The sequence below is a fragment of the Melanotaenia boesemani genome, chromosome 13, assembly GCF_017639745.1.
Source record: "Melanotaenia boesemani isolate fMelBoe1 chromosome 13, fMelBoe1.pri, whole genome shotgun sequence".
Classification (NCBI taxonomy): Eukaryota; Metazoa; Chordata; class Actinopteri; order Atheriniformes; family Melanotaeniidae; genus Melanotaenia; species Melanotaenia boesemani.
In genome coordinates, this window is record NC_055694.1 from 13,388,690 (window position 1) to 13,399,849 (window position 11,160).

Below are 11,160 nucleotides of genomic sequence, written 5' to 3' on the forward strand. Positions count from 1 at the left end.
AACATATGAATGATCAGGGACTCTTGAACAAATGCTGTCTGTGATCGTAAGAGACAACAAGCATGGGCTACAAGTACAACTGGAAGAGCGTATAAAAACAAAAAACCTTTAGGTCTTTATCGAGTTTGTCCTTGAGTACAAAATGTCTGGACTGTTTGTTTGGTAACCAAGGGTGCACAAACACATACACACAAACAGGCATAAAAACACCCCCACACAGGTGACAGCAGTGGTAGGCTGTGTTATGTTTTGTCATTCTGGCTTCTCCACACCAGTGCTGAATGTCAACTCTCTTTTTCTTTTGTACTTGGAGGAGGTGGGGGAATGATGAGGGGAACAAAAACACCCAACAACAAAACAGGTCCCCAACAATGCCACTATCTTTACAGCATCTACTGCTGCTGTCTCCTCTTCACCCTCCTCTTCTTCTCTCACTTCCTTTGTGCTCCCCCCGCCACATTCGCACTCCCTTACAGAATATCACTTAGCGCTGCCCTTGAATCCTCCTCCATGAGTGCACACACTGAGGTACACTCTGAAAAGGCTTGAAGATCCAAAGTGGGTAGGATGCCGTTGCAGTAATGACTCTCTCATTGACTGTAGTTTGTTGTTGTCTCAAGGTAACAGCAACAAGTTTCATGTCATTTTCATGAATGCTTTTGTGTTATTGTATGTGGGAGGTAATTAGAATACACCAATACGGATGCATGGACAACACTGCTAACCCTTTGTTTGCTTTGCGTAATTGTTCCAGTAATCTTTCTCTGTGAACTCAGAGTTTCTCTCCCACAGTGAGTATTTATTTTCGATGATAAAAATGAATATGCAAATGAGTGAAAGTGCATCAATCTGTCTAGCCAATAATAACCTGACTAATAAGCCAATTTATCTTTTTTTTTTTCTTCAGCATAAAGACGACACCTCAGCTGCTATTTTTTTCACTTGACGCTCCTTTTTTGTGCCATTTTGAAATACAAATGCAATTCTCTCACTCTTTCCTCACTAATGTCTCTGTTTTAGTCTCTTAGTCTTCTTCACACAGTCTTTAATTGCTCATCTTTGCACCCATCACTGACTCTCACAATATCCTGCATACACCTGAAGCTGTAGTAATTGCTCTACAAACCCTAAAAACAGAAGATAATTGCTGAATTTTGGTTTCAGTTGGAATTCATCATTATTGTCTGGATCTAATGTTACTTTTTCCAAAATCAGTTCATGATAACAACAACTGATGAAGTTTCTCTCCACTTCTGGAAATATGGTTTCAGGTTTTTCACCGTGTCTTAGCTTCAGTAGATGGACTCTCTTTCATCTCTTCTGTATCTGATTCAGCACTAACTTACCCACCACGTCACATCTCCCCATATAGCCTCACTGCAAATCGAGAGTCTCAATGCAAATCTATAGCGGTTCTCTACACAGGTCAGGATCACCACAGCTACTGTATGTCACTATTAAAAAATGTGGGACAGTGTGTTGCCCTGGTTCATCATATGCCCAGCAGTTAACAGCCTTTGGCAAAGACCCAGTTTCCTCCTCACTGCTCCCAAGAACCAGCCTCGTCTCTGGATTTAAGCCAACTAAATTCTCCCTCCATGGACTGCTGAAAACCTAAGCAGTCTATGCTGTAAGACAAAGCACAGAAGAGCAATGGTGAGTGAGAATAGCGAATACCAATGTTTGTTCCTCTCAATTACAGTTTTAAATGGAAATCAATGTTGCAGAGGGAATGAGCATCGCCCCAAACGTTGGGGTGATAATCACATTAAGACAGGGCTTAAATCAACACCAGACCTTGGCCTCTGGAGGGGAAAAAACAACAGAGAAAGAGTGGAGACTATTCAATTTTCTCGCTCTCTCTCGTAATCTATCCATCACTCTCATACAACAGTCGTCTCCAGCTCCCAAACCGCTGTCTGGTTGCCAGGATACCACCCATAAGTTTCACCATGGTAACATCTGGAATAAAGGTGGGTGGGCAAGCTGCCAGGACAGGCCTGGAGTTTCACTGTGACTATAAAACTAACAAAAATAAATCTTTTTTTCAACTCCTTTCCCCAGCACGACACAACTTTATGCATCCAAGCCTGTACACACACAGTCATACACATCTCAGCTAATTTAATCTAACTTAAATGTTTTTAAGCTCAACAACAGACATATAGTGAGGTCCTCTTGCTCCCTAGCTCTTCTTCTAGCCAAATTAAATCAATGAACATGGTGCTAAACTTGCAATTGAGAGGACCCCAGTAAAGTGACTTTTTCTGTAGGCATATTGAGCTTTTAATGAAGCACCTAAGTGCTACAGAACCAGTGATGACAACAGGCGGGTGCATCTGCCTTGCCAAATTTGCAGTGAATGGTACAGTTTTAGTGCACATCTGTTTTCACCAAGTAGAAACATGTAAATTACAAACATATTTAGTCTGTAGCAATATTTTCAACAAGCCACTGTTACCAGGATCCTGAATACACAGCAGCTCAAATGTATTGATCTTAATTAACTCCCTGTACTGCCATCTGAAGGTGGCAGGTGCAGCATGTCCTCCATCTGCTCTCTCATTTGAGTGATGCATATTTTTAAATGATGATTACACATCCCAGACCCACTGATTAAGTGTCAAATATTGTGTATGTAAATTCACTCTAATCTACATCACTCTACCATATTAAATTGCAAACTGGACAGCAAAAAAAAGGAATTTCAAGGTTCAAGTCATTGGCCGGCATCAAGCAGACAAAACATCTAATAAGATTACAAAAACTACTAAAACTGAGTTAAGACCTGTCCAACATATTTTTAAAAACTGGAAGGATAGTGGGGAACCATCATCTTTCCAGGAAGAAATATGTTTGGAAAAAAATCACTTAAACGTATGGTAAAATCAAATTAAAGAAAAACAACAGTAGAACTCAGGGCTGCGTTTAATAGTGAAAATAAAAGCATTTCCACACGCACAATGTGAAGGGAACTCAAATGATTGGGACTAAACAGCTGTGTAGCCATAACAAAATTCCTAATCTGGACAAAAATGCTTAACTTGCTAAGGAGCATAAATATTGGACTCAGGAGCAATGGAAGATTGTTTGGGGTGTGAAGCTATACTAATATAGGTAACATAACATTCTCTTTCTGTGCTTTGGTGTTATATAATCTATAGTATGTACTCAGGTCTGACAGGGAAAAGTAAAGCCATTAACCATGACAGTGATCTTTTCTTCTGTTTACTAAAACATACTGAAACATAATTCAACTGAAGTAAAAGGAAATGCTTATGTCTTTTGCATAGAACAAACAATAGACTGGTTTTTGCACCTGTATTAGTATCAAGTTTAATCTTTCACATCATTTTGCACCTTGTGGTGGCAATAGTGCCCAGCAATTAGCTAAATCTCAATCTCCCTCTTCTCTTTGATTTCTAATTTCACCCTCCTCTTGTGTTTTTAATTATTGTCATTACAATCCCACCTTCCCTTTGCCCATACAGTGTAGCAAATTCTAGACCCTAGTGCCAGAGGGCAGAAAAGACACACACATACACACACACACACACAAACACACAGGTCCCCCTCCTGTGCACATCCTCTATGCTTGGAGGGTGAAGATATGCAAAGCGTCATCATCATCAAAACAAAAACTGCAAGGGAATATAGGGCAGTTGAGTGAATTAAAATGCATCCCTGGAGATATGTCTTTCTTTCTTTCTTTCTTTCTTTCTTTCTTTCTTTCTTTCTTTCTTTCTTTCTTTTCCCTTTGCTCATTTCCCCACTGCTCATGCTGGAGAAAGAGACTTTTCTTCTCTATTTAATTCAGATTACATGGCTCTTTTCTGGCCAGATGCCAGTTCAAGTTATAGTAACTTGAAAGGCATCTGTGATTATTTTGGATTTGAAAATTAAAAACAGAGAAAGTTAAAGTTTTAGTAATTTATCACTCTCTTTCACCGACGTGCTGACAACCATTTTGATGTGATATCAGTTCAACTGAGGACACATAATGCAAAAACCATATTTGTAATAAAACTGACTAAAATATTGCATGGGAGGAGTGGGAAGGAGAGTGTTCAAGGCCAAGACCATGGTTCAGTCCCACAACAATAAAACCAAATTTGCATGGAAATATGAAAATAAAACGAACAATAAAAATATAAACCACAGGATGTGACAAGCTCTTGTCTTGCCCAGAAATTCTATACTGATCATAGCTGTACTAAGCGACTTAGTGGCTCATTCCTTCATTCTTTACTTTGCTTGTGCTGTGCAGAGTTGACAAGAATTTCTGAAGCAACTGTTAAGTCACCAGCAAGGCAAATCACATTTTACACTGAATCGGTACAACACTTGTTCCCCACCAAAACTTTGGGCAGACTTAACACCAAGTGAGTAATAATAACCTAATGTACATTTTTAATGTTTGAATTGATTACTGTCAATAAATGTACCTGATCATTTCATAATGCTGAAACAGATTCTGTCTCCACATCGTTTTGATTCCCCTTAATAAGTATTGTGATCACAGCAAGACGTATGCAGTACTAGAAAGAAACAAAAGGGAAACGACACATTCTTGTAAAGGGCAGAAGGTGTTGGGTAAATCACGGTAATAGCATGTGGTGCATGTCCAGCCGATGTCTAGTCAATAAACCAATGAAGAGGTCATACAACCAGGTGGTGTTGGTAACCGCTGCAAGTTAACCCTCATCCGATCAGCTGGACTAGCACTGGGTTCAAAGAACACTGCTGTCCATATTTTCTCAGTAAGTTTTCTTTGCTCTCTGGTGAAATACCTATAAGCTACGCCGCTAGCACAAAACCTTTGCTGAAACTGAGACAACACTGAAATACACTACAGCAAATGTACAGAAATCTTTCAGGGATTCAGATGTTTGTTTATTTTTGTTATTGTTTGATTTTTTTAACCAAACTTGGGTGTGAATGGAGATAGGACTCCAAGACACTTGGGTTGTTTTGAAGTAAATCGCTACTGTAAATGTTTTTGTTTGAGCTATAATAGCGATTTGATTCATCTTCACTGGGGAGAAAGAAAAGCAACCACCCGCATGTTCTGCTTTAATCCACAGTACTTAATCTTTGTGGAAAAGGCTCCGCTTATCGTGTTTCCCGCATGTAAGTCTGTTTTTATCTGCTCCTCTCCTCCTTCGACACACCCGCACACACATACATGCACTTATGAAAACACTCACACATGTATGGATAAGACAAAGGCGCACACCGTGAGTAAAGCAAGTGCATGTAATTACCTCAGTACAGCGGTGCTACAAAATGCCAGACAGTGTTTGCATCAGCGTGTATGTGTTTAGAGTTTTGTAATTAGCAGAATACATTTAAATACATTTGGCTGAAACACTCCTGGGAGAGTTTCTGTTTGCTGTGTCTGCCTCAATCTCTTGCTCCCTTTATTCTCCCTCCTTCTATCTCACTGTGCCTGCAGTGCTGATTTCCTTTCAAATTTACTGATCAAACTCTTCACTTTATGCACTTTTCTTCTGTTCTCTGGTTCATGTTGCACTTAAACAGATCCCAGTTGGTCAATGTGCAAAACTACCCTGCTGTGGTCTTTGTAGAAAAAGTAAACTACTATCAGCTGAGCTGCCATCTGTAATATACTGTGCAAATACTGGAGAACTTGACTCCCTTGAGGTCAGGTGACCATATAATCTGGATTCATCATGAGGTCTGACTCACAGTTTTGTAATATATTGTCTACAAGTAATCAGAAAATTTATTTTAAATGGTGAATACCACACAAGTACACATTTATTTACCCAAGGTTGCACATTTAATATCACTGGACTCATTTAGCTAGCAAGGAGTTACATTCAGCCTTCCCCTGGAGCTCCACCCTGCTCATCAAACCAGTCTTAATTATTCAGCAGGCAGCCTGGTGTCTTTCATCTCTGTTAATTGCTGCGGTCGACTTCTCACTGGGACCATTGCTCCCAATGAAAGCTTCCACTCGTGCTGCACTGAACCACCAGAGGATGCATGCAGAGCAGTTTTATGTGTGTATGTGTGTGTGCTGGCTGAAACTGAGAATCAGGTACAAAAGGTTAAATTATAAATTTAATCACAGAAAGTGACTTAAAGAAATATCATGGATAACAGCACCTTTAGGTTTTTATGAGCAAAAATGTCACAACTGTTTTTCTTACTGCTAATACTGTCCTGTACATGTCTAGAGCTGAGCAGTGTTGCAGCTTTTTTTTTGTAATCGAAAATTAAATTGGCTACTACTAATGCTACACTTCTATGACAATTAAAGATAGTTTGCAAAGAAAGCATCTAAACCTGAGGTTTTAACCCTTTAGGCACAGTATATAGTCATATAACTATATATGATGACTGGCCCTCAACCACATCCAGAAATTCTCATTAATATTGGAATTATGCCTCCCCGACCTCGGTTAGGTAAAGCCGCAGAGTTGTCATCGCACACGTGCTGCTTCAGGTACATTATTATTATGGACGGATGCACCATGATTTCCAACAGAAGCATTGCTTTCACTGTTGCTAGATGACCAATCATCATCCTTAGGAGGCAAATGTTCCCCTCCAGAGTCAGAAATGGCTAATAACCTAGAAAGTACTTAAATAGTGAAAAGTGTTGTAATATGTTGTGTGCACGCTCTGTAATCCACTCTGCCTCGCCAAGTATGTGTGCTTCCTCATTGGCTCTGTATGATGTCTTTCAGTTGAGATTTCCTCATGAACTTTGAATAACCCCCCTCCCTTACCTCCTCCACCCTCTCCTCCCTACCAATTGTGTTACATTGACGATTCACATGTCTGCTATGTCACGGTGAAAAGTGGTTTAAACAGGTTTAAGTTCTCTTTCTGGCCTGGTGCTTGTTGCAATTTTGCAACTTTGGCACTTAGAGGGTTAAAAGAATAAAAACAAAACATGAGGGGGGGGGGGGAGGGGGGTCTTTAAGTTACATTTTTAAATGATTTAATGGTGTCCATGACTTGTTTCATTGTAGAGTATCTGGATCACTATGTTAAGAAAATATCTTTTTGGAGAATGGACACTATAGTTCTGATTTGGCTCCAAAAGTTAGCAACACAGCTTTAGCTTGCATGATGTTCCTATAGTTGGCAGCTACTAGGTGTTTTTCATTCTCCCCAAGCTGGGAATATGTGAAGAGGTTTCTCATGTTTCCATAATACTTTAGTTTCATTCATGAAAGCTAATGTACTTTCATAAACCAGTATCTAATGCTTAAGGGTACCAGTCGGATTCCTCTCTCAGCTATCTTGTACATGCTACCGACTGGCTGGGTGCTTCACTTCCACTTTTCCAATTACTCTTAGTGCATCAGTTAACATGTAGAAAAACTAATCTTGACATTTGTGAACTGATTTAGAATCGTCCATGTCTGGCTCTTGATGCATCTACAATTTTAGTACCATCTCCAATCCCTATTTTGTATCTTAAGTGAATGTAGCTGTATGGTATAGCATGGTGACTATATAATTAACATGGCACACCCTAAACTAAGAGAGTGCTTGTATTCACTTCTCTGATTTTCACATTAATGCACTACTGAGGAGGGTCAATGCAAGAAAGGATTCTTTAAAAGTGCTTTTAAAGGCTCTAAAAAGTTGCTAACTTTAGCAACAAAAAGCTAAGTGGGCAACAGTATATCCCAAAACTTCTTACTGCCCCGCACGATTCTGATCATGCTGTAATTTAGTGTGGTGGTGGTAATTTCCATTTTGTCAATGAAAATGTGATCACAAACAGGGAATGCCAAATACACTTGTTCAGCTGGTATACCAGAACAGTCTCTGTGTGGGAAAACACTGCTTGCAAATCTGTTGACAGATCTGTAGCTGTCTTTTTAATTTGAACGTTGAAATAAATCAGTTTGATGCGTTTACTTGATGGCAAGAGATTACATAACAAAGGGGGCAAGGGTCAGTAACTGTCAACACCTCATTTTCAATCAAAGCTCCCAAATAAAATAATTCATCCATTATGTTAGATAATGTGTGCAACGTCTTTGACCACACTGATGACATTTCAACTGTTAATTTTAAGCATGTGTGCTTGACTTTGTTTTTCAAACACTGACTGCATTTTAATTACTATACACTGACAATCATCTGCCACAGCAACAAACAATGATTTGACATATAAATTAGCAGAAATTAGAAAAATAAATATAGATAACTTTCAGAGAAGAAAAACATTCCTGAAATTGTAGTTTACAGATGAATCTCAGTTGGCCCATCAGCTCGGTAATCTGCGAACAGACATTCTGGCACAGGAGCACGCAGAGGAGGAAAGGGAGTGCTGGTTTGAAAAGTGATGGATAAAGAGGGAGAAGAGTTGGGCAGCTATGGCCGATAGCACAGGGATAAATGTGTTATACCTTTGGTCTAAGATATACTGTTTGAAAGATGACTGCCTTGGAGGACAGGCTGCAAGAAGGACATGCATAAAATGGAAGATGGAAATAGTAAGGACAGCTTAAACTAGCTCAAATATGTGGTTTATTCAAAAGGGTCAGAGAGACAAAGAAAGAAAGATGGAAAGGGGGGAAAAGGGAGTTAAGAAAGTCAAATTTAGAGAGAGAAAGCAACTCCTGTAAAGGAGATAGTCCATTCTGAGAGGACCTTCGCAGAATTACACACAGCACATGTGCACACAAACTCACACAGTTACTGCAACATACATCAGTGGGCTGGAAACAGCACATGATAAATTCTGAACACAATACATTTTGTCGAAAAGATTTAACATCTAATTCAGCTCTGACAGCTCGTTCCATCTCAACGCCAGACTGGTTGCATTGATCCCCACACCACACAGAGACGGCCTTGGACTTCAGAGATAGACTAACACACACACAAACACGGGGCAAAAAGAAGTACACAAACTGTCTTGCAGATCAACAAAACCAGCCAGCACTTAAAGTACAGAAGTACGGAGGAAAAGAAGTTAGCAGAAGTATTCCAGGTATAAACTGTTAAGACATTGCTGTATGTTGATAATGATTCCAAATTACAGAGAGTTTATCCATCTGCATCAGGGACTTGATTTCCCCCACTCTGCTGTTTTCTTTAACTACTTCAAGCCTTCCTTGTGCTCCCTCGGGAGTGTTCAGGTCTCCTCTGCTCGGAAGACTATTTGGAAAAGTAATCAATGTAATGTGTGTTTGTGTGTGTGTGTGTGTGTGTGTGTGTGTCAGCACCAAATGTGTTTGTAGTGTTGTAGACAGGTCAATGAGGAAGCTTTCATATGCAATGAGCGACAAAGAAAACACACACACAAAAAAAAACACACCCACAAACAAGAACGATAGATAAGCAAGAACATAGAATGTGTCACTTAAAATATGACTGGCAGCGATGAGAGCTTAGTATGATGTACCAAAAACGTGAACTTTGACCAGTGATTCTGATGGAGAAACACACTGTATTGACTGCAGAGAGGATAAGGGGGATGGGATGTCTCCGTGAGGTCCATAGGTTCACAGTTGTCACAGTTTGTGCTTTCTCAAGCTAATGAATTGCAGCGTCTTACATTATGAGTTGGCTAGATGCCACGTTGCCAGTTTAGCTACATTTTCCTCCTGAAGTTCTAGACTTCCAGTTCTAGGACTACACCCCAACGGTGCAGAGGCCAGAGCAAACAATGACATATTTAAGTCAGCACTGAGGGGGTACAGGCAAGAAAACCGTGTAGATGTGAATGCTTGTTGACTGGAGAGAAAAATAGGTGTACCTTTAGGAGGAGATGCAGTATTCTTTATTAGAAACTAAATTATGGCAGTAGCACCGACAATCTAAAACATGCTCGTCACAGTAGATAGCAGCAGTAGACAAAGAGGTCGGACTCAAATGAAGAGAACACAGGTAAAAGTAGGGGATATTTTAAAACTACAACAAGCAGGAAGGTCCAGAGCTAAACATAAAGGCTACTGGGAATAAAAGGACTGAGTGGCAGACTCAAGATTAACACAAGCTGACATAACAAACTAGCTATGAATAAAGGAAAACCTAGAGCATAAATACTGAGGGACTAATTACAAAACAAGAAGCAGATGTGATAATTAACCAGAATCAGGAAGCAGAAAGTAAACTAAACAGAATAAACAAGGGGATATATTCTACAAAATGAATTAAGAAACACAGAGAACCTGAAAGACAGGACCAGAAACTAAAGGGCAACTGAAATCCACAAGAACTCAACCAAATCCCACAGACCAGTGGTTCCAAAACCTTTTCTAAAGGATGACATTTTCATTGAAGACACAAAGTCAACCCCCCATCCCACCACATGCACCCCAACATGTACAATGTAACATATGAAAACATGTGCTTTATTATGGTTTGGCAGAGAAATAGTCTGGTATCTTTAGTTTATTGGTTGCTAGTTCATTATAGTTAATTCCTTCTGCCACTGATATGGTTTTAACCAATTTCTCCACTATAATATGAGGCTTTTTAGACCTGGAAACAGTGCTCACTACTTTATATGAGGTAAGCAGAGTGTTGTAACTTGTTGCTTTCATACTGTCAGATGCAGATATTTTGAGACTTTTGACACACATTAGAGGGGGGGGGGGGGGGGGGGGGGGGGTTCTTGAAATGTCTGATTCATCATTGTTTGCCTATTGGTATTTTCACAAAGTTTAATTTATTTTGCCTTTCTGGGCCAACCCCTGTGCTTTGACATGATTCTAATCATTCTGTTGTCCTACTGTTTCAATATCATAAAACAGTGTACACAAGACTTGTATTTCAACATTTAAATGGAAAAATTCCACACTAGTGAAAAATGGGAAAAAGATAGTGTCAGAAAGCCGAGCACAGATGAAGAAAAACAAATCTACGGGTTCATTATGACATGTATAAAGGAGACTTGACTCTCAATATTTATAACTGAGACATGCAAGGAAGTCCTATTTCTCCGACATTATTAGCAAAAACTATCACCTTAGGGACTTATTTACTACTGTTGACAGGTTAACAAAACTTCCTGTGTCAGTAGCATCAGAATTTGATTCAACCAAGACCTGCAATGATTTTGCTAAATTCTTCACAGACAAAACCCAGAATATCAGACAAGCAGTTGGTTCATCAACAGCATGTTCAAGAGACCTACTGTGTCCATTGAAAACCAGTTTA